Below are 22,785 nucleotides of genomic sequence, written 5' to 3'. Positions count from 1 at the left end.
GTTAGGATACTCGCCTGGGTTGTGGGAAATCCTGGTTCAAATCCCTCAGCTGCCTGTTCAGCAGGGATTTGCACAGGGATTTCCTGCCTCCTAGGCGACTGTCCTTTGCGGTGGGCCATCCTTGTCTGAACCCCCTCTCTTTCTCAAGAGGCCATTGTCTTCTTGGGACTGAGAGGGGATTTAGACAGGGATCGCTCACCAGTGACTCTCCCCCAGGAGGTGGCAGCCCCCAGTTCACACCCCTCAAAAGAGCAGGGGAGTGCCCTGGGGTCTGCCACAACCTGGGCGTGTATCCTGATCATGGTGGACAAGAGAGAGAGGGGGTTTTACTGCTCAGCAGCAAAAGCCCCTTTAATTAAAAGAGCAAGAGGCCCTGTGACAGGCCTCTTGCTCAGCTAGGAGGGGTCTCCTCTCACCCACCAGAGGCCTGGCAGAGCACGGACTTGAACTCAGGTGACTCACAATCCAAGCAAGCACCCTAACCCCCACACCATAGAGGGACACAAGAGCTTACCTTGCCCCGGTTAATATATAGTTAAAGTGGAATGCTTGCGAGGCAAGAAATTGAGACACCCGCCCCATCTCAACCTACCCACACGGGATCTGAACCAGGGTCAACCCTCCCAGTGCAAGCATACACCATAACCCCCACACCATAGAGAGCCTTGAGAACTTATCTTGCTCCGGTTAATATATAGTTAAAGTGGACCGCTTGAGTGGCAAGAGATTGAGCTAGCCATCCCATCTCCACAGAAGGGATCTGGACCAGGGTCTCCCCCACTCCAGGCGAGCACCCTAACCCCCATACCATAGAGGGATTTAAGAGTATTTTGCCCCAGTTAATATATAGTTAAAGTGGAATGCTTGAGCAGTAAGAGATCAAGAGGCCACCCCTTCTGGACAGAGACAGGGCTTGAACCAGCAGTTCATTGGTTTGAAAGATAAGTAGCTAACCCACAGGACTACCAAGGAAGTCACAGAAAGGATCTGGCCCAAGTCTCATGTAATAGTTACTGAACGTGTTCTACGTTCAACAGAAAAGACAGAGGGAGCCCCCACATCCCACTACTTCCTAGCCAGGCCCTTCGGCCATTCAGTTGAGAGCTAAGTGCTCAACTTCCTTCTCAGCAAGAAGAAGTGGGATGGGAACCACCAACCTCCCACATACTGTCCTTTGCAATAAATTGTTTTATCATACATGACAGAAGTCCAGGCTTGGCCCAGAGAGTAGAACATATCCTGAAAATATTTAATCCTGGTGTATGTTGTATTAACATCAGTTACCTGTGCAGGAATCATTGCCCACTAGCCAATATTCATAAAACATAAAATAGCAGACAGAAAAACTTCTCCAATCAGTCCATTCTACAAATAATGACAGAGATTTTGATTTATTTCATGGTTCAAACAAACTTATACTGTCCTGTGACTACAGACTTCTGCTTTAACCAAAGACAAACAAGGACGGGAAAATGCACAAAACTTATCACCCGGGGCTAAATATTTCCCACACTTTCCAGAACAGCACTATTTTGATTACATAGTTGCATTATCAATTGTATTTAGAAAATTTCTGCTGATTGTGGTGAAAATTAGACTGTCTCTTCAAGTTATGGTCCTTTTTACGATTTTTCCAGATTGGATGCCCGCTAACATTTGAACATTACATGATACAGAATAACTGCCCCACTTCCCGCATCTGCAAACACCCTAGTGATGACCACCAGATAGGTGCTTAACAGTTGCTTAGCGATGAATTTTTTCTAGCTGATGTGTTACCTTAGACTAATGGGCAGGGGTTTTTAGAACCTGTCTTCAGTGCCCAGCCTAAATGGGGCCTGTGGTAGGGCAAGGTTGGAGCTGGCATGTCTTTAGAGGTTGCTCGTAACACAGTGTAACTCAGCTCATCAGATGCCAAGCCGGACTTTCTGAGACCCATCAGCAAGGACAGTGGCAAAATGTTAGGTACATCACGTCTTACGGCCCCTTGCTGAGTGCGTTTACTCTTTCATCGTTAAAACATTGTGTGTTTCTGGGTAGCTGGGAATGACCAGAAGAAACCCAGCCCAGATCGCTGTCATTGGTCCAGCTGTACAGGCTACAGCTGCTTTTTTAACATGCTATTCTTTATATCTAACCTCTACCCCCATCTCACGTTTTGACCAAAACAAGGAGGCAATCAGCTGAAATGGGGCTTTCCCTTGAAGCAAAATGTTATAGATTTATCAGTTCCACCCCCCCCCCACTTCTTTCCCTCTCACCTCCTTTTCCAAAGTGACTTGCAAGAAAAGAGATTCTTTTGCTTCTTGATGACAGGGCTGGAGGGCCTGAAATTTCCCCTCGTGCCCTCAGAAACCCCCCCTTTTCAGTGTTTTAACTTAAAAATAAAGTCTGGTTTTGGTGGCACTCTCCTTGGAGGAGCAGCAAACTGCAACCTGGGGAACTATTTAGAGACCTTTTCTCCCAACTGTTCAAGCAGCATTTCTGTCCAGTACCTATTACAAAAATCCTTTAATTTGTCTGTTCTTTGGAGTTCACTTCTTTGAGGCTTATGACGCCATTATCACATTGTGCCTGTCTGTTTCCAGTCAATTTCACTTGGGCTGGGTTAGTTGAGCCCTCTGCTCCATGTAGAGATTCTTACAGGGCAGGAGATCTGTATAGCAGATTAGAAAACACCATACAACATTTTTTTAGAAAAACCTATCAGACTGCCTTTACACATCAGTCACAAAGAGGGATATCTCCTCACCAGTCACCCATTGTGGACCACCATCCAGACCCTCCAGTTACCTCATGTCTGTTCAATCCCTATAAAATACAGCATCCACCCACTTTGCTCAATACTCAAGTTATCCATTAGTACCAATCACCTCCGCCCTCCCTCAGAGCTTTTAATTAGAGAATTGCACCATAGCTTCCCCCCGGAAAGTCTTCCCAGCTAACTAATAGTTACCTAAAGCTAGGTGCATTTAAAGCACCAGCTGCTGTAAGGCAGGGGTCATGCTTGGTGTAAACTCATCATATCTTTAATAACAGCTCTGATTTCAACAGCTATTTGTACTGTCTGGATTATGAAAGCCAAGTATTGCTGTCCCATCTCACTGCATCCAGGCCTCTGATTGTTCGCTGGATTTTGATCTTTGCAGGTTACAGGCTGTGACAGGGTGTGCATACCCTGCACTAGGCAGGAAAGGGTTAATCCCCCACTATGGGCCGAGAAAGCCCCACCCCTCAGACCATTCTGGGCATGCTCCAAATGCTGTGCTAGTATAAAAGGAGAGCACCTCAACTTAATCTGGTCTGGCTACCAAAGAGAAAAGACATGTGGTGGTAGCTGTGGCGGCGGCAGCTGCTGCAGTGCAAGAGCTGGAGATCCTGTGATCTGGAGACCTGTTGCCCAATGGACTGCAGCATCAAGAGCCTGGTAGGAAGTGACCCAGGGAGTGTGAGTGGATGGTATCTTCCACCCATCTAAGGTTAGCATGTTGAGGTTGGATTCCCTACTGACCCAGGGGTGGCTCTGTATTTTTTTGCTGCCCCATGCATGGCAGTCAGGTGGCCTTTGGTGGCATGCCTTTGGGTGGTCTGCTGGTCATGTGGATTTGGTGGTGTTTCTGTGGGTGATCTGCTGGTCCTGCACCTTCAGTGTACCTGCTGCTGAAGCTGTGGGACCAGCGGACCTCCCGCAGGCATGCTGCCAAAGGCTGCCTGACTGCTACCCTTACAGCAACTGTCAGGCTGCCCCCTGTGGCTTGCCACAAGCAGGCATGTGCTTGCTATGCTGGTGGCTGGAGCCGCCAATGCTTTTTAGGGACAATTTTAAAGTCACTTAGAATAGCACTCAATCAGCTACATGTATACAGTGCATCAGGAGACCCCAAATAAATGCAACTTAAAGATCTGCTGGATTTGCAAAATCAAGTATCCTTTTCTTTTTTTACAAGACTTCCTAACATTCAATTAGCTGAGCTTCCCAGCTGGTGATTAAGTAATGGAGGAATTTGTCTATAAAACAGAAATTGCAGCAACAAAATTTATTCTAGCAGGATTCTACACTGTATCTGTGCATGCTGGAGCATCCTAACTGTTGGAGCAGAACCATGAAGCGGTTGTTTACTGTGTTGAAATCTGGAGTCTGGCTTTATGGAACCCACGGGTAGAGATGGTAACACAATACATATTCCCTGCACCTATCCACTGTGACAGGGTCAGGCCAGATGGCTACAGGAGATTGGTCGAAGTTAGATACATTAGCTCCAGGTTAAGCCAGTCCCTTTTCCCTGGGTAAGATAACAGGGACTATTACAGAACACTCAGGAACTTTCTAGAACTAATTAAGGCAGGCAGGCTAATTAGGCCACCTGTAGCCAATTGGACAGTTACTAGAATTAATTAAGGCTAATCAGGACACCTGGTATAAACAGGCTCACTCCAGTTACTGAGGTGTGCATAAGGAGCTGGGAGTGAGGAGTACAAGCATTAACAGACATCAGGAGGAAGATCCTGTGGTGAGGATAAAGGTGGTGTTGGGATGAGGCCCTGGGGAAGTAGCCCAGGGAATTTAGACAGCTGCAATCCACAGGGCCCTGGGCTGGAACCCAGGGGAGAGGGTGGGCCCAGGTCCATCCCCCACAAAACCTCCCAACTCCTGATCCAACACAGGAAGATCTCTGAGGCTAGCAAAATCCGCCAATAAGCGCAGGACCCACCCAGGTAGAGGAGGAACTTTATCACACTACCCATAAATGGAATGCAGGAAAGCATTTACTGTGAGTAGGGACAAGATCCGCCCTTGGATGGTGCTCCTATTGAAGTCAGACACATGAGAAATGTCATGGTGCAGTGGTCCCATTACACCACACTACACTCCCATGTGATCATCCTGAAACAGAAGCCAGGAGAGGGAATGAGCCAATCAAGCTGGAGAATTCCAGCCATGGCTACCAAGAAAGGTGGTAAATGCCCCTCCCCACCAAAAAGATGCTACTTTTATTTTGAAGGAGGGAAACCCAGTTCTTTCTCTCCCTGCATGGCAGATCCAAAGTGTTTTCTGCCGTTCTAAGGCTCAAGTCAGGGCCGGTTCTAGGGGCAAGGCGAGTAGGGCAGTGGTGCTGGGAGGCACCTTCCAGGGGTACCGAACTGCTGTGCAACTCAGCATTGGTCTGTTGCTGGTTGTGGGAGACTTTTTTGCCCAGTCACTTGAGAATGGAGCACTGGGAAACAGACTCTGCTGGCACGTAGAGCTATGGATATGCTTGCTTGGAGCCAACGCCAATAATCATTGCACTGCCAGCACTTCAGACTTCTGGTCTTCTGCTTTCTGTCTGTGTGACAAGAACCAGGGGAGGGGAGAAAGGAAAGCCCCCTAAGAGGGGGGTGCTGAGACTACTTTCCACAACTGTCTGGCAAAATAGCTAAGGCCACTCCTGGTTCAAGGCATCTGTCCATGGTGATAGCACTGTGGAAAGAGAAGAGGAGGCTGCACAGACACCCCAATGAATAGCTCCACTTGAGGCCTCTTCTATAGCTATCTGCTCATTCATAGTCAGGGCCAGTCAGCCTAGCATGGGACCTGTCGCAGCACATTTTGTTTTTGTTTCAGATAGAAAAAACACTGAAAAATGAAACCAAACCAAAACATTTTTTCAATATTTTTGTTTGGTTTTTGGGTGTTTTTAAACAAATTCATTTGAAACATGAAGTCTAAATGCTTTGTTTAGAAATGATCAAAATGAACAATTTCTCCTTTTTAAAAAAACATTTTGATTTTTCCTGGTCAAAACTAGTCACCAAATTTGACCCATATTCATGAATAGTTTGTGTCCCAAAACATGCAGTTTGTGGTTGTAAATGGGTCGACTCACCCCTGCGGCGCCTCCTGCTGGTTGCTCTCTGAATTTAGCTCAGTCCAGCCCTGGAGCACCCTCTGCAGGCTGGTGATCCACCTGTTCGTAGGCCCCCATGTCCCTCCCTGGACCCGGTGCCCTTCTACATGGGGCGCTGCCCCCTAGCAGCAACCCCTTTCTCTCTGGGTCTCCCTTTCTGTCTCAGGGAACCCCCACCCTCTATCCCTACCTTGCCTCAGTATTTGGCTACTGCCAGTCATTGTCTATCCCCACACTCTGGGACAGACTGCAGTATCAGCCTACTCATCACAGGCAAAGTTGGGTTTGGACCTGCTGCCTTGGCCTACCCCCAGGTTGCCCCCTGTAACCCCCAGTACCTCTTGGCCTATAGCTAGGCTGCAGCCTGGGGCTTTCTTGGTCAGAGCTCCCCAGCTCCTTAGCCTGTCCCCAGCCCTGCTGCACTCAGGTATCTAGTTTCAAGCCCTAAGCAGCCAGGCCCATCTCTCTCTGAAGCCAGAGAGTGACTGTCTGGCTTCTGGCTTCCCTGCCTTGTTATAAGGCCCTGTTGCTCTGTTTGGGGCATGGCCCCCAGCTGCAGCCACTTCCCCAATCAGCCTAGCCTGAAGGCTGTCTTCTCAAGCCCTGCCAGGCCACTTTTTAAACCCCTTCAGGCAGGAGCAGGGTAGGAGCAGGATCCACCCTGCTACAGTGGTGCATTTACTGTTCTCCAGAAAATAAAAATCTCCCAGCTCTATTCTTAAAGTTTGTGGGTTTTATATATAGTGCTAATGTGCATTCACCCAGTTTGTGAGCATGCAGTGTATATGTGCAAATCTGAGATTTGCTTACACAAATGTCTATTTGTGCATGCAACTCTGGCTTGCAAACACATTGGGCATTCCTTGCATTCATTTCAAGTGTGCAAAAATATGGATATACAGAGTTTTGAAAACTGGGACCCTGATCAATGTCTTTAATTTCAGATTGATTCATCTTCTGAACTCAAGATTCAAGGCTGTACAATAATGGAATCTTTTTGAAAGACACTCCCATGTCTAAAGAATTCATGCAACATCTGGGAGGCTCAGTCCATGCTGCAGAGGACAGTGCATTATTAATTGGACATTAAGTGGTGGGCCTTGTCTGTGGCTATTTCACATTTTATTAATTACAGAGTGGTTAATAACAACCTCCTGTCCCTGGTATTTATAGAATCATAAAATGGATCCATGATACTGGTCTCACATCTGGTGAAACTGACAAACACATTTTCTTTTACCTTCCATCCCCAAGCTTGCTAATGGCTTGCAGATTTCTAGGAGGACAACTGGAGATAACAGATTAGGGTATTTTGGAGGCATTGCGAGTTGCTCCATTGTGAAGGGTGTATTGAGCTTTGTACTTCAAACAGGACCAAAATCCCTCTGTTTTATACTTTACTGATGGAATTGAGTTTCCAGATTTGGCACAATGACTCTTCAAGGGATGAGTTGAATTTTCTGTGTAATAAATTGTAAAAGATTCCCTCTTTGATATTCTGCCTTTATTTTTGTCACATTGATTTGGTTCCACTAGCTGAAAACCACAACCCACCCAGCACACCACTTCTGATAACACCTCAGACATAGGCCACTTCTGAAATATTATACTGAAGCATCCAAAGCAGAGTGGATTGATTTACTTTAAAGTGATGTAAAGCATTGCTTTTAATCATGATTGAAATCAGCAAGCAGGAAACCTTGAGTTAAATAAGTGATTTTAATCATGTTTTGCATTTGTACTGTTCCCCCCCCCAAAAAAAAAAACTTTGATTCTCATTGGTTGATAACCATTAAAACATGCTAATTTGCAACTAAATAATAGCCTGAATACTAATTTCTGACCACCTTTTTGCTAACCAGAAGGATACACTATATCTACATGCATTTATTTAAGCAATTATGCAACTTAATTTACATTTATTCAGATTGCTAATTTTTATCATGTTAGAAAATGCAAAATGGGGCATTTGTTTATTAGATTATGGTTATTTTTATTTGTGATCTGTATCAAACTCTATTCTTCTGGAAACTCAAACTAAAACATGCAAAACAAAAACAAGGTAATTTAATTAAACAAAACCCTATGTGCTGGATACAAACTTTTCTTATCAAAACATGTTTTGCATTTAAACGTGATTTATTAAACATAGGAACTATTACTAGTAGTTGAAGGGCATAGTGATCTGAAAAAAAAATCAGATCAAGATTTTAGAACTAGTAGCTCTTGTCCTCGCACATCTAATTTTTATTCATAGCTTGGAAGAGGAAAACAAGCTTTCCTGGATTTTTAACTCCCAATTGGTTTCTTAACTTTGAATGAACTAGTCATTGAACTGAACTATTTGAATAAACTGAAATTAAGACAATATTCTCTCTGCACAAGAGGCTACTCTGTCAAAAGCAGGCTCCAGGTGCTTAGCCAGTGACATCCACCAGTTCAGTGATTTCACTTTCTTTAAAGCATATTAGCAAATGTGCACTGCTTAATATTTTTAAAATTTTATTTTAATAAATTAAAATAAGCTTAGACCCTAACATAAGTTACCCATTCCAAATTGGCTATTTTTTAAAAAAACTTCTATTTCAATTTTTAAAACTTTTTTAAAAGTAATATGTTTTTATCCACCCAGACCCAAAATGTAGTTCTGGTCTGTGAGTAGTTAATGAGGCTGAGAAAAGCCAATTAACCAGCTAGACCACAGCTGAGGGGAATTAGGTAGCCTATGTAATCCCCTGAAGGATGGTGGTGCTCAGCTGAGAAGGAACAGACAGGGCTAGGATAAAGCCAATAACAAAAGGGTTTGCTGGGAAGCAGCATTCAGTCACATGCTGGGTGCTGTGTCTGAGGTTATGGAGTTTAGTACTTTGCAGTCACTCCTTGGGAGTAGGGAGGTGTCAGACTATGGTGCTCAGTAGTCTGCAATTATTCCCTGGAGTAGAGTATGTGAGCTGATACACCCAGTGGGAACCAGATGCCATAGAAAGAAGTCTAGGGAAAGAGCAATTGGGTCTGAGGTGGATCAGATCACATATATCAGGTACAGGGTCTTTGGACTGGAACCCAGAGTAGACAGTGGGCCCATATTCCCTGCCAGCCAGTGTGGAAGTGGCACCATAAGGCAGTGAATGAGAAGACTGCCTGAGCCCATTGGTATGGAATGACTTGAATACTCTGGAAGGGGAGTACTCTAGTGATCTGGCCAGAAGGCCAAGCCATGAAGACAAAGCACCCTGAGTCACAAGGAGTGAGGGAGATGATGGGACATGCAGCAAGCAGTAGAAGAGAGCTTTGGACCTGGGAAGAGCCAATCCCCAGAGCAACCAGGAGGAGGAGCCATAAGCAGTGAATGGATCCTGTGAAACCCTCATTCGGGGTAGATTACTTGAGTTAGATGATTAGCCAATGGATCTGTCTCACTTCCTCAGGGCTGCTTGCCTGAATGACCATGCCACCACTCCCAGTTGCCATGGAGAGCTGGGCTCGGGGGGTGGGGAGAAGACCCTACTAATAAGATTTGGGAACAAAGATAAAAAGGAAACCTCCCCATAAGGTGGTGTTAAGTGCAGTCTTGAGTATTTCTTGCCGTAGCATTGGAAACAGACACCAGCTACTGAAATCAATTGTTACTAGGTGTTTAATTCAGCTTTGCCGACATGTAACCCTTCTGCCCCTCTGAGTTGGCAGCAACAAGGGCTGGGTTCAGTATCCAGGGGTTCTGTTTCAATAACATGATGCAAAACCGGCTTGAGCCCCCACCCAGTGACCTGGGACAATTACATACCCGCCCTCCTCCCTGGGTGCCTCTAGGAGGCAATACTTCCCCTCTCACAAGCACAGAGTCTGAGTGTAGCAAAATCCTTTTAATAAAGGAGGGAAACAATGTGGCATCATATTGGGGAAACACCACAAACAGGATTCATAACATAAACCATGAGCAAAACACCCACCAAGTAAGTTTTGGCAATGTCCTTTTCCCCATAGGGTCCAATCACCCCAAAGTCCAACAACCCAAAAGTCTCTGTCCCTGGTCAGTGCCACCCCAGAGTTCAAAAGTTTATCTGTGGAGTTTTACCACCACCCCCAGCCTGGGTGGAAATGGGGGGGGCCCACAGGGTGTTAAGGGGCACCTTACGTGGGCCAGCGCCGACTGCCCCGCCTCTCCGTGGAGTTCTGCTGCAGCCTTCACCACGACCGGCTCCACTCCACTAGCTGTGCTGCTGCTCCAGCCATCCCCACAAACCGCTCCACTCTGCTCCGCTCACTTGCTGTTCCATGGGCCGCTCCAACCATCCCAAAAACTGCTCAGCTCCGCTCTGCTCACTGTTCCAGAGGCTGCTCCAACCGTGCTGCAAACAGCTCTGCTCTGCCAGCCACTTAGCAATAGATCTTCAGGCTCCCCCACTAGTTAACACAGCACTCAGCTCAGTAAGTTTAGCTCTTTTAGTGATTTCAGCTTGTAGTAGGGGAGCCCAGTGCTGGCACACCAGTAGCCCAAAGTTAATTCAGCTCAGCCACCTTTAGATGGACTCCTCATGGAATAAAAATTAGCTATGTTCTTTAACAGTGGAGAGAGAGAAGGAGGTAGAATTGGTGTTCCAGACCCTCGGCCCAAACCATCTAGTACACATCCCAACCTCTCTCAGTTCGTGTAATCAGTTGGTCGGGGCTCGACCCTCCAGCGGGCAGGAGGGGAGCCACACCGACCCACTTCTTATCTCCTGTAAGTCTGCTGGAGTGACAGGGAACAATGTTAGAAGGCCCAGGCCCTCTGGAGCAGGGGCTGGGCAACAGCAGTACAAGTAAGCCCAGGCCCTCTGGAGCAGGGGCTGGGCAACAGCAGTACACGTAAGCCCAGGCCCTCCAGAGCAGGGGCTGGGCAACAGCAGTACACGTAAGCCCAGGCCCTCTGGAGCAGGGGCTGGGCAGCAACAAACCCAGGGTTCAGACCCTCAGGCAGGGCTGAGTAGCAGTTCAAGTTCAGGGACTCAGGTCCTCAGTCAGGAGCTGAGCAAACAACCGGTAAGTCCAGACCTTTGGGTCGGGGTGCTGGTGTGAGGGGGAAGACTGCCACCCGTGTGGGGTGGCAGGGGGGACACAGGCCCACCCACTCCACTGTGTCCCAGCCCGGGGCCCTAACAGCGGCATGAATCCGCTGCAGTCAGTGGGGATCCTGACCGCAACACACTGACATCGGCACTTCAGTGCCTGCATCCTGACAGGGGTCGGCTACCCCCAGGCTACACTCCATTTCCCCCTCAGGGCCTACCTCGTCGGTCGCACTGGGTTCGGGCCAGTCCATCTGCATCGGCTCCTCTGGACCCGGGCTTGGAGGCAGGTCCGGCAGCTCCTCCGGGAAGTCGGGCCAGGACTGCTCGGGCGGCTCCTCCGGGTAACAGTAGGGCCTGGGGGGCTCCTTGTCGTAGTGGGCGCTGGGCAATCCTGGGGGCTCCTCCCAGTACTGGCTCCGGGGACTCCTCGTCGTAGTGAGCGTGGGGAAGCTCCAGCCAGGCAGGGTAGTTGCTTCGGGCCGAGGAGGGTTCCCAGCCGGGAGCTCCCGCCGGCATGTCTGCTCTCGGCAGTAGCTGGCCTCTGACTGAGCTTTGGTGTGCTCCTTTTCTACTTCCTGCTCCACCCCTTGACTTCTGGGGGGCAGGGACTGGTGGCAGTAGCTCCACCCACTGAGGTGTTGGCAAGGGAGTCCCTCTGCTGGGCAGGAGAGAAGCCACACTGACTCACTACAGTTCACTAGATTTTGGAACCCATGTCCCTTGTCTAGCAAGTGCTACATAGTTAATGGTGAGGCCCTCTGTCATAAAACAGTTTCATAGTCCTTCATTCACATAATCAGGGTAACAACACTTTATTCCTCCTGCCCCAATAACAGAGAAATTGAGGATCCCACAGCTGTTAAAGTGACCATTTCGGGCTGCCATGGACTCGTGCTAGGCAGGGTGGGTGTGCCTATGCAAACAAGATCAGCCCCTGAAATTCTTTTCCACACTCGCCATAATTCACCACCAGATGTCAGGGTAGAGCTCATCCTGACTCTGCTTACAAATAGAATTGCATTTTTTCGTGAGGGGGGCATTTAAGAATGTGGGGCAAAAATTAGTCTGAGGATTGGTCCTGATTTTAGCAGGGGGTTGGACTAGATAACCTCCTGAGGTTCCTTCCAACCCTGGTATTCTATGATTCTAAGAAGCTCTAGATGCCCGTAGAGAGGTGATAGCATCACATTAAGTGCATATTGGTTATCATGTTCCCACTCTCATGGTGGCTGGTTGACAGCCTGCTGCAGCCCTGGCTGACAGAGTTGGCCCTGGTGCTCAGGCAGTAGAGGTTCCTGCTTTAAAATCCAGCTATCTGAGGTTCAGTTTCTTACTGCTCATGACCCAGTCTGGGAAGCAGCGCAGCCTGGGCTTTGGGGATCTAATGGTGGTTAGCAGGGATGTGGAAGGGTTGCTTGTGTGCTGCAGAACCTGCAGTGTTGGACTCTATGCCTGTGCAAAGGGAGTTTGGGGGGAAGTTCTGGGCTGCAACATTGGTGCAGGGGGGCTGCTGTTCCCTTGGAGATGCTGCCTCAGATCTCCAGAACATCAGGCAGCAGCCAAGAATACACCAGGTAAGTCCTCACTCAACCCATGTAATCTATAACAGTTGCAGGAGGCTGAACTTTGCAGAGACAGGGGCTTAGGAGGAATAGTGGGGACAGGAGCCTGGTGGAGAAAAGCCTTGTGAGGGGTCTGGACTGGCTTGCGGGTGGTGCACAGGGGCATTCTCCACATCTACCTCCAAAAAGCATGTTTCCTTCCTTTACCTACACACAAAACATGGTGCTAAATGCACGTAGCAGCTGTTGCTGGCTTTTGAGCCAAATATACTGTTTACAAATGATAGCTGGATGCTTATTGGTGTCAAACATCATTGTATGGTCTTCAAAGTCATCTCTGTAGGTGGAAGCTCAGAAGGCCCAGGTGATTCCTGGCTTTTTGTCATGTATGGAGAGAAGTGTAAATTAGGGCTTACAAGGCAGTTCTTCAGCTGGTATGAACTCTGCTGGAGTTAGTGTATAGGGCGGGTGGGTTTGCGGTTAAGGCTGCTACAAGTTTCCTGTGTCACCTTGTTCAAGACACTTAATCTGTTCCCCATCTGTAAAGGGGGTAAGATGATGTCATGGAGATTTGGGGAGGATGAACTCATTATTGGTTGTGAGGCGCTCAGATACTAGCAAGATGGGGGACTTGGAGGTACTGGGATGGATGGATTTTACAACATTGACGTCAGTGGGGCTATTCTGATTTAGGGCCTGATGCTCCGATGCCATAAAAGTACCTGAGTTCTTTGTTCTGTTCCTAGTTCTGCTGTAGATGCAAAGCATGACCTTGCTCAAGTCGCTTCCCTTCCCCTCATTTGTAACATGGGGACTAATACTTACCTGCCAAATGGGAGGGAATATTATGATGTCTAATTCAGTAATATTTGCAAAATGCTTTCCGTTCCTTGTCATGGCAGGTACAACTGGAGTATGAAGCACGGTTACAATAATGCATTTCTGTATAACAATGAAAATCACTTGCACTTTAAGATTAATTTAACAAATCGTCTCAGTCTATTCCAGGAAAGAGATCCAGATCCTAGAAATATCCTTTCCCTCTTCAGGCTTGGCTGTCTGCAACGTCCAAGCAAATTTTAATAGCCTGCTGCAAGCTTAAGCTTTTCATTAGTTGTGGAGGAATGCTGTAAAAGATCACACCATGTATGTTTAGAACCCAGTCTGGAGATTGCAGCAGGTACACAGCTGTGGTGTAAAAGAACAAAATCCCCTGGCTCCGAGACAATCTATTGAAACAGCTGTCGGGAACATGGCAACAATCGATTGAAAGGAGACAAATGCAAGGCATGTCTTCATATTAGCTATGTCCAGGGTCAGTTTTTTGTATTTATTTTTAAAGTTCATAGGAGCACCCATCGTGCACAAAGCACACACTGTTTGGGTTCATAAGTCAGGTGTTTGCATACATGGCGATTCCCTGACTTGCAGAAGCAAATGCATGATTTTGCAGGGGTGATGGGTACCCAGCAAATTTGTAGGCACAAAATAGTTGGCTGCATTGGAATGTTTGGGCCCCAGAGTCAAATTTTATCTAGAAACATTGCAGAAAACAAGGACCCCTGGACGGCACAAGAGGCAGATGGTGTAGATGGCATCGTGGGTCAGCCTGAGCAACCTATCTTAGCGGGGAGAGCACTGGCAATGTTGGAGAATTTTTCCCTCATGGATTGTTGTGGGAGTGGGGTGACTATTAAAGGAAGGACTTCAAGAGGGAGGCAGAAGACCTGGGGGAGAGGAGGCCTTGGAACCATCTCCTATACGGGAGCTCTGGCAAAAGGCCAGGAGAGACACTGAGAAGGACCAGGAGTGCAGTGAGATCCTGTGATGAGCCTGGACAAAAGGGGCAGACACTAGGGAAGCAGACTGAAGGTCTGGGTGTCTGGAGGAAAGAGACACAGACACAAGAGCCTGGGGAGAGGCAGATGGGAGCTGGGTGTCCAGGGAGAAAGCTGTGGAGGCATTGCTCTGGACAAGAGCAGGAGAACACTCTTTGTCCCTTCTGCAGAGGAGTGAACCCAGGAAGGGGCTCGGGAAAAGGACTTGGAGACAAACTGAGGTAGGGAGTAGAAGGAGGCTGACAGAGAAGACCTTAGCTGCTTGTTACATGATCTCTGGCAGGAACTCAGAGTAGAGGGAGGGCCTGGCTTCTCCTACCACTGAGACAGGTGGAGTGAAAGCTCCTAGATATCAGTGGTGTAAGGGCTACAGGGTTTGTCTACACTGCAATTAGATACCTGTGGCTGACCTGTGCCATCTGACTCTGGCTCGGGCTAAATGGCTGTATTAATTGTGGTGCGGGCGTTTGGGCTGCAGCTGGAGCCCAAAGTTCTGGGACCCTCCCACCTCACAGGGTCCTAGATCCCAGGCTCCAGCCTGAGTCCAGGCCAGTGCCGCTGCAGCTCCATGTCTAGCTAGCACGGTGACTGGGAATGTTATCCAATCCTTCCATAGACTGGGTAATAGCTGGATAAGGATGGCACCATGAGGAGTAACATCTCTTTGGTCCTGAATCTGATTTTTGATTTAGTCATATTGGTGAGCAGCCATTCACTGGAATAGTCTTACTGGCTACATTGGGATCATTGCAACAGGGACAGAGTCCCTCGCAGCCATGAAGTCAGGGAGGTGCAAGCCAACTTCCCTGTCTCTGTTTGGCTCTAGTAACAAAGCAGAGATGAACCAGGACCCTAGGGTCTAGTCATAGGAGCCAGACTCTCCTGCTGTGTTGTTTGTGACTTGTTTTCTCTAGTACTTTCTCTTTATATTAATGTTAATAAAAAACAGAGACTGGGATGGCGGACGTCCTTTGTGCAAAGCCTTTGGGGCTGAGAGCTCAGGTGGTCTTGCTGGGAATCCATGTCACAGACTTGTCGGAAAGCTCATGGCAAGTCGGCACTTTGCCTCCTTGCTGCGCGTGGATGCAGAACACTGCTCAAGGAGTGTTGCACCAAGGCTTGCTTCTTCCTAGAATGAGGGAAGGAAACAGCCAGTGCCAGGTGATGGGGAGGGTGCTGTGAGGGTGAGCAAAAGGGTATGAGCTCCCCGCTTGGGGGGATTGAACAGGTTTGGTGTTGTGGAGGGCAATAGGGCATTAGGGCTTGAATCTGCCCCCATTGAAGTAAATCACAAAGTTTCCATTGACTTCAGTGGTGCAGGATCAGGGCTTTTGTGGGTCGATTCTCCAAGCGGAGTTATCCTGAGGCCCACGCACTTGCCACCCATGTATCAGCAGCCACAGAAAACCCCTGCACTCGACTGGCATGGTGCAGAGGGAAAGCCATCACTTCAGCGTGTGGGGAGGACGGAGCAGCCACTGGAGAGTGGGTAGAAGTCAGCCTGCTGCAGGTATCTAGAATACTGGTCCTTGAGGCCACTTTCTGTCTGACATCTTAGTGGTCTCAGCCCAGTCCTCCATGAACAGGAGTCCACCTTCGAAGAACGACCATAAAAATTAACACGAATTGGAGCTGTTGTCAGAGGCACTTAGTCAGGTCTGGGCTGCCATGGGTGATACTTGCCTTGGTGATGGACAGAGCTTCAGGCTCCAAGAAGACACCTGTCACCAGCCCATTCAGGGTCTCTGTAGTTTCTTTGCTGAATTTGATACAGCCCTGATTGCAGTAGGTGGTTACCATTGCCTTATGATCAAGGCTTCAAACACTTAAGCATGTCCCTAATTATAAGCACATGAATAGCCTTGGTGCAGTCAATAAGATGAGCACATGCTTAACTTCATGCATGTGAGCACAGTGCTTTGCCGAATCGCCTTGCTACTTGGCTGGGGGAGAGAGATAGCTCAGTGGTTTGGTTCACAAAGCCTAGCAGGCAATTGGCTTGGGACAACAGACAAATGGGATGTGGCTGCTGGGTGGATGGTGTTAATCTGTGACCTCCAGTCTCCTGGCTGAGGGCTTGATATGCCTTTGTCTTTCCCAGCATGGTTCCCCACCCACAGCACTGTCTGCTCATTCCAACTGTCTGTGGCTGGTATCTGACAAGGCGATAACATTTCATGTGCGGTGACGGCATAGTTTGGCTACCGGGGTTGCGGCCCAGCGTCCCCAGTATCTGTCAGGATGAGGTTTATGGAGCTGTCGCTCTCAAGGCAGAGTGGGCTTGTGCTCACAAAGTTTGATAAGGAAGGCAACAAGGTGACGGCTTTCGGCTAGACACCAAACTAATTAATAGCAAGTAGCAAAACCTCCTGTTATGCTGCAGTTTCTAGCCTGCTTCATAATAGATATGTTCACACACAGTTGTGATCCAGAATTCAGAGGTCCCTCTAATTTTCACCAGGCCTGTGTGGAATGAATTTTGTTACGTGCACCAATACGGAGGTGATGTGTAAGGCACATGGTGGCAGGTCCAGGCTGGGCTGGGTTGAGGCTTGGGGAGGGGCTTCTCTCCCCTGGTTGTGGCAGGTCCAGGCTGGGGGAGAGGCATGAGTGCCCCAGCACTTGATAGGCTTCTGCACAGCCATGTGCAGCTTAGAGGGAACTTAGATCCAGATCCTGAATAAATCTGGAACGTGCCACCAGTGCTGTCTGGCTATGATAGCCCTGACCTTTCTCTCCCTGTCTTTTATCTAGCAAGAGAAGTCTGTTCCATCCCCAAGCACTGTTAACAGCTTCAGATCCAATCATGGGAATGAGGCTGATTTCTGCATTGTTACCAGCACCTGCCTTCCATAAATCATTGCTGAGAATAGAAGCCCATCATGTAACACACTTGCCAAGTCCATGCAAAATATTTAGTAGACACCCCAGATTTCCCCTAAATCAGTTTCAATGGATTTTTTTCAGCCAGCTCTAGTTTCTTTTCTGTTCTTTCCTCTGCATTTCCTTCCCTTCAGCAACTTTCATTTTCCACCGTCCTCAACTTTACTCCTCCCACTTCTCCATTCCATCAACTAAAATGATCAGCAATTAAATCGTTAATGATGACATTAACCCAATGCAATTGATGTGGGGTGAGGTAAGTCTTCTCTCTCTAAGTCGTTGTTTCAGGCAGTCTGTAGATTCAGGCAGATGTCACTGGTCTGGTTTTCACTCCATTCACATTTGGAAGGTTTTCTTCATAATTATAAGAGCAAGAAATGTGCTTTTTATTTAAAAAAAAATCTAAATCTGTTCATGTCTTGTAGGCCACAGAAATATAGCACATAGGCTGGATCCGGCCCATGAACGAAGTAGGTGCTGGACACATCTACTTTATTCATACCTAGTTTGAGTTCCAAGTAGGTTTCTAACCTCCCCCCTTCCCCCCCCCCAAAAAAAAATACTGGGTCTGCTTCTTAACTGTGTTTTCCCCACTCTCATGTCCGTGCGATTCTGTTGAGGTCAACAGAGTCACGCTGGAGTAAAATCTTTGTAACACAGAGAAAAAGGAGGCTAGTTAGGTTTCTTTCCTACACAAAGAGATCTGGTCATTCAGAATGACTTAGTTTAGACTGAGAGCAACAAACCCCAGAAGAAAAGTTGCTGAGAGAGAGCATGGTGTGAGCCTCTCTGTTCAGTCTGCACTGAACAGAGTCCAAAATGGCTCCCTCGCCCTTTCCGTAGCAGAGCCTTTCCAAATGGAAAGGTGTGATACAAGTGTATCAGTTACATACACTACAAAACAGGTGGCTTTTGTGAGTGTGTAGATCCTTGGGGCCACATTTTGCACCTTCCTAGCTCACATACTGAGAGAGCCTTGTTTCTCCAAGTGCCATTACTAATGTGGAATTCCTTAGATGAGACACTCCATCAGTGGCAGATAGTGGAGAAAGGCTGGATCACATTTTCTGCACCCAGCTGGACTGGATTTTGCCTTTAGCCCTTGGGTCCTGCACTCAGCGAAACAAGGGGGCTGTAAGAGGCGCTCTACACATCCAAAAGCGCAAGTGATTTATTTTATTTGTATGTGCGTAAAATAGTCTTGGCACTTTATGAAGAGGGCCCTGCCAATTGCAGTCTAGAGATGATATACCCTGGTGTAAAACAAAAAGGATGAACAAGAGAAGTTTTCCATTAGACCACAAGAAGAATGATCTACAAACTATATTCTTCTAACCTCCAGCTCTCCCTCTAATTCCCCAACTCCCTGACCTCCGAGCAGTTTGGCAGCTGGCCCCTGAGATGTGTAAAGCTGCTGGCCAAACCCTTGCTGCTTTCCCAGCTCCATCAGGGATGCCATGCAGCAAACTCTCTTGTCAGATTCACTCCCTGAGGCGTCCCAAAGGCTATATCCAAAGCAGCTCTTGTAAATGGTTTGGGGCATTTCCCCATTTTCACAAGTGAAATTGACAAGAGCCTTCCAGGCGGGCTGATGGAAAACTGAACAATTTGTTTTGGTTCTACTGAAATGGAATTTTTCTTGAAATCCTGTCTGCCTCTTTCAACCTCCCTCTCAAAAAAAAATGGTATTTTGTCCAAATTTGGGATGAATTTTTTTCAAAAATGCAAAAAATTTTCATGGAGAAAGGATTTCTGTTTTCAGCCTCCTGTACTGTTGGCACTAAAAGGGCCTGGGGTTCCACAGGGAAGAGGCAGTCAGGACTTCTGCCTTCTATTCTGAATTCTACCTCTAACTTGGACAAGTCACTTCACTGCTCTTTGCCTCAGTTTACCCATCTGTCAAATGGTGGAGGGATTTTGGTGTGAACACTTCACTCACTTATGAGCTTCCACTGGGTTCAAAGTGGCTCAATATCTATGAAGATTCCTGTGACCGTTTTTTTCTGGAAGATTTATCTGTGTGAATCAAATAATCACTCTGCGCTGACGTTCCTCTCATGCTAAACGTCACAAGAGTGACAATTTGATCACTTCCAATATACCCTCGATCCTGCTAAAATAGAAGTTAAGTAAAATATTCTTGGTGACGGGTTAAATTCAGCTGTCTGAGCCCATGGTGGAAATCCAGAGAGACTCCATCAGTCAAGGAGTTACTCCAAATATAAACCGGAGTAATGGAAATAGTAGAATGTGGCCTTTAGAATTTAAAAGAAAACAGAATGTTCACCATTAGGTTATAACACTGGAAGGTAGAATTTTCAAAAACACTTTGCATTGGCTGAGTTTTTTGTTCACACTGCATCACTGGCTTCAGGGGAGGAAAATTAGATCAGCACTGAGGGCCAGATCTTTAAAGATCTGTAGGCAGCTGATTCAAATTGAAATCAGTGGGTATTAGGTGCCTAAATAACATTAAACATCTGTCTGTGTGCTTTGGCAAACCCACCTGTAATGAAGATTATAAATATCTGTACAATCTGGAACTGCCATAGTGTCCTATTAGCTACTTTGCTCTGGAATTGAGCTCCGATCCTATTACATGGAAGCTAATGGGAGTTTGCCATTAGGCCAAATCCTGCGCTCTATGATACCAGTGTAAATCTGGAGCTACTCCATGGATTTACACCAGCATAACTCAGATTAGGAATTGGCCCATTGACATCAAACTGGCTAGGTCCCTCCTCTCTTCATTCAAAACTCCCTTGATCTGAAGGCTTTGGGTGTCTCCTGAGACCTACAACTAAATGGGGTTGTGATCTATGGTTCCAAAACGAGCAGAACAAGCCTGTAAGAGGAAAAGGGCTTTGTGAAGGAGGGAGCTGTGGTGTGACAAGGTTATCTCTTTAACAGGTTCCTCCTGTATTCCAAACATATGTGCAGTCACACAAATCTGGAAAATATGTGAGCGGGGGAGCCTGGACACAGCTTGTTCCCAGATGGGACATTACACAGCCCACATCACAAAACTGCCAGGCGCTGGTCGACAGAGCTGCTAGCCTGCTCCGGGAGGGGCCCAAAAATGTCCATATGATCTTTTCTCTCCCCCACCCTCTTCCCCTTGCTTTGCTCTGGGTCAGGAGCAGGAAACACTGGCAAATGGGCTTGGCCAGCGTGAGACATGCAGGGATGGAGGCAGGAGGGAAACAAAGCTTTCTCCCTCTTTATGTAAGAAGATGCATAGGACCAAGTGCATTGGTAGTGCTGGGTGTTTTGTGACCGTATGGCATCACCAGCTGATAACTCTTCCATGGCCTGGGTGATGTGAGATGGTCAGTCTCAGTCCCATTCCTGGTGGCTGTCCATAAATTATGCAATGCATTAGGAGTGGGTCGGTCCTTCGCTTTGCATGTTTGTTTCCATTTTGCAAAGTGGTACAAGGGGGTTGGGCGGGTCTTGAAACTCACAAAAAAAAACCCACCTAATTTATGGACCTCCCCGCTGACCACAGCCACTGATGGATCCCCTTAGTGGCAGCCACAGCAGAGCGGAGAAGAATGGACGAGGCCATGGAGACAGCACTATCCCTACCAATAGGGGTGCCCTATAAGGGAAGAGTGAGGCAACCTAGAGGAAGCGTGCATTGCTATTGTCCGTATAGTAATTGTCCTGTAGATAAATAGAGGGCTTCAGTCATTGCAAGTGAATCAGTCCAGCATCTTTTACTAACACCAAAGTGACTAACCAGTAATATAGTGTGTGTGTGTGTGTGTGTATACTCTATACCAGTGGTCCCCAACGTGGTGCCTACGGGCACCATGGCACCCGCTGGGGCATTTATGTGCGCCCGTCTAGTGCCCAGCAGGGGAGAGAAGCTGCGGCCCCGCACCTGACGGGGACATAGAACTCAGGCTGCGATCATGGTGTTCTCTGTTCCCAGCAGGCGCGGGGCCCGTCTAATGCCCAGCAGGGGAGACAAGCCGCTGCCCCGTGCCTGATGGGGACAGAGAACTCCAGGGCTGCAGGCTGTGGGCGCCGGTGTTCTCTGTCCTCGCAGCTTCTCTCCGTCTCCTTTCTGGATTCATATATGATGTTATATTAAATATGATGTTTTTTCATATTATTTAATGTACAAATACAAAATAAGCCTTGAAAAAGTGTTGGCGCCTGCCACACTCTTCTGACAACATGAATGTGCTACTGGCCACAAAAAGGTTGGGGACCACTGCTCTATACCAACACCCAGCACCTCTGCAAGTGGGCACGTATTGCAGCATACAGGACACCCACAACAGGAAATCTCTTCTGCAAGCTAATAGCAATATTTTGAGAACTTAAGTAGTGCCTGGGTCTCGTGATACGTGGATTGTCATACTGCTCTTCGGGGGCAGGCAGTGTCCTTTTTGATATTTTCATACAGCTCCTAGTCGGCCTCTGCTCTAACCCACCCACCATATAAACATTAAATATTAGGCACAGAAGGAAATAAATCTATTTGTATCTGTACAACAAGGGGTGTCTGAATGAAACAACCACAGCTGGGCAATCTTTTCCCAGCTCTAATGATCTGTCAGAGCAGGGAGCTATTTTCCTGCTACTAATGGGATGTAATTCTCAGGAAAACCGTCTAAGCCCCTGGCCTTGGCTCAAAATGCATTAGAAAAATAAAAACATTTATTTTATCCAATTTCTCTCCAGAGCTTTGCTCAACGTTATCCAGAACAAGGAGGCTTATTAGTCTTCAATTTGCGACGTGCAGACATTTACCTTTCATAGCCCTGCATCTTGTTCAAACATTTATACACACACACACATACTGTCTGAGTAGCTCCATTTAATATCCGATTCTTATTCATTATTCCCCTTTTGGCTGCTTGTCTGTTGCTTCCTAGCTCAGTTAACGTGTCAGTATTAATTATTATTAACTACTTTGATAGCAGCTTTCCAGGGCCGGCTCTAGGTTTTTTGCCACCCCAAGCAAAAAAATTGCTGCCCCAAGCTCCGAGAGTGCAACTGGCCAAGCAAAAAAAAAACCACAACGGGTGGCCGGAATGACGCCCCTGGAATTGTGCTGCCCCAAGCATGTGCTTGCTTTGCTGGTGCCTAGAGCCGGTCCTGTCCGCATGTAAGGGTACATCTACCCCGCAATAAAAGATACCCACAGCACGGTCTCAGAGCCTGCCTCAAATGACTCTGGCTCGCAGGGCGAAAAGTTATAGTGTAGGTATTCAGGTTTGGGCTGAACCTGAGCTCCAAGTCACCACCTCGTCAGGGCCACCCGGGGGGGGGCAAGTGGGGCAATTTGCCCCGGGCCCCACAGTGGCCCCCATGAGAATATAGTATTCTATAGTATTGCAACTTTTTTTTATGGAAGAGGCCCCCGAAATTGCTTTGCCCCAGGCCCCCTGAATCCTCTGGGCGGCCCTGCACCTTGTAGGGTCTCCGCAGGGCCAGCTCCAGGCACCAGCCCAGCAAGCAGCTGCTTGCGACGGCCAACGTCTGGGTCTTCGGCGGCGGGTCCCTCACTCCCTCTTGGAGCGAAGGACCAGCCGCCGAATTGTGGCTG

At 47.7% G+C, this 22,785-nt stretch overlaps 1 long non-coding RNA gene across 1 annotated transcript; it reads left to right on the top strand.

Annotated features, from left to right (window-relative positions):
- Positions 1–3,306: 3,306 nt before the first annotated feature.
- LOC120375753 lies at positions 3,307–7,382 on the top strand. The gene is made up of 2 exons (XR_005586755.1): positions 3,307–3,427; positions 6,833–7,382. It is a non-coding gene; the product is annotated as an uncharacterized LOC120375753 (long non-coding RNA).
- Positions 7,383–22,785: the final 15,403 nt, after the last annotated feature.

This window comes from Mauremys reevesii, linkage group 12 (genome assembly GCF_016161935.1).
Source record: "Mauremys reevesii isolate NIE-2019 linkage group 12, ASM1616193v1, whole genome shotgun sequence".
NCBI lineage: Eukaryota > Metazoa > Chordata > Testudines > Geoemydidae > Mauremys > Mauremys reevesii.
Note: the sequence above shows the minus strand (reverse complement) of the source record. Positions and strands in the feature narration are given on the sequence as shown.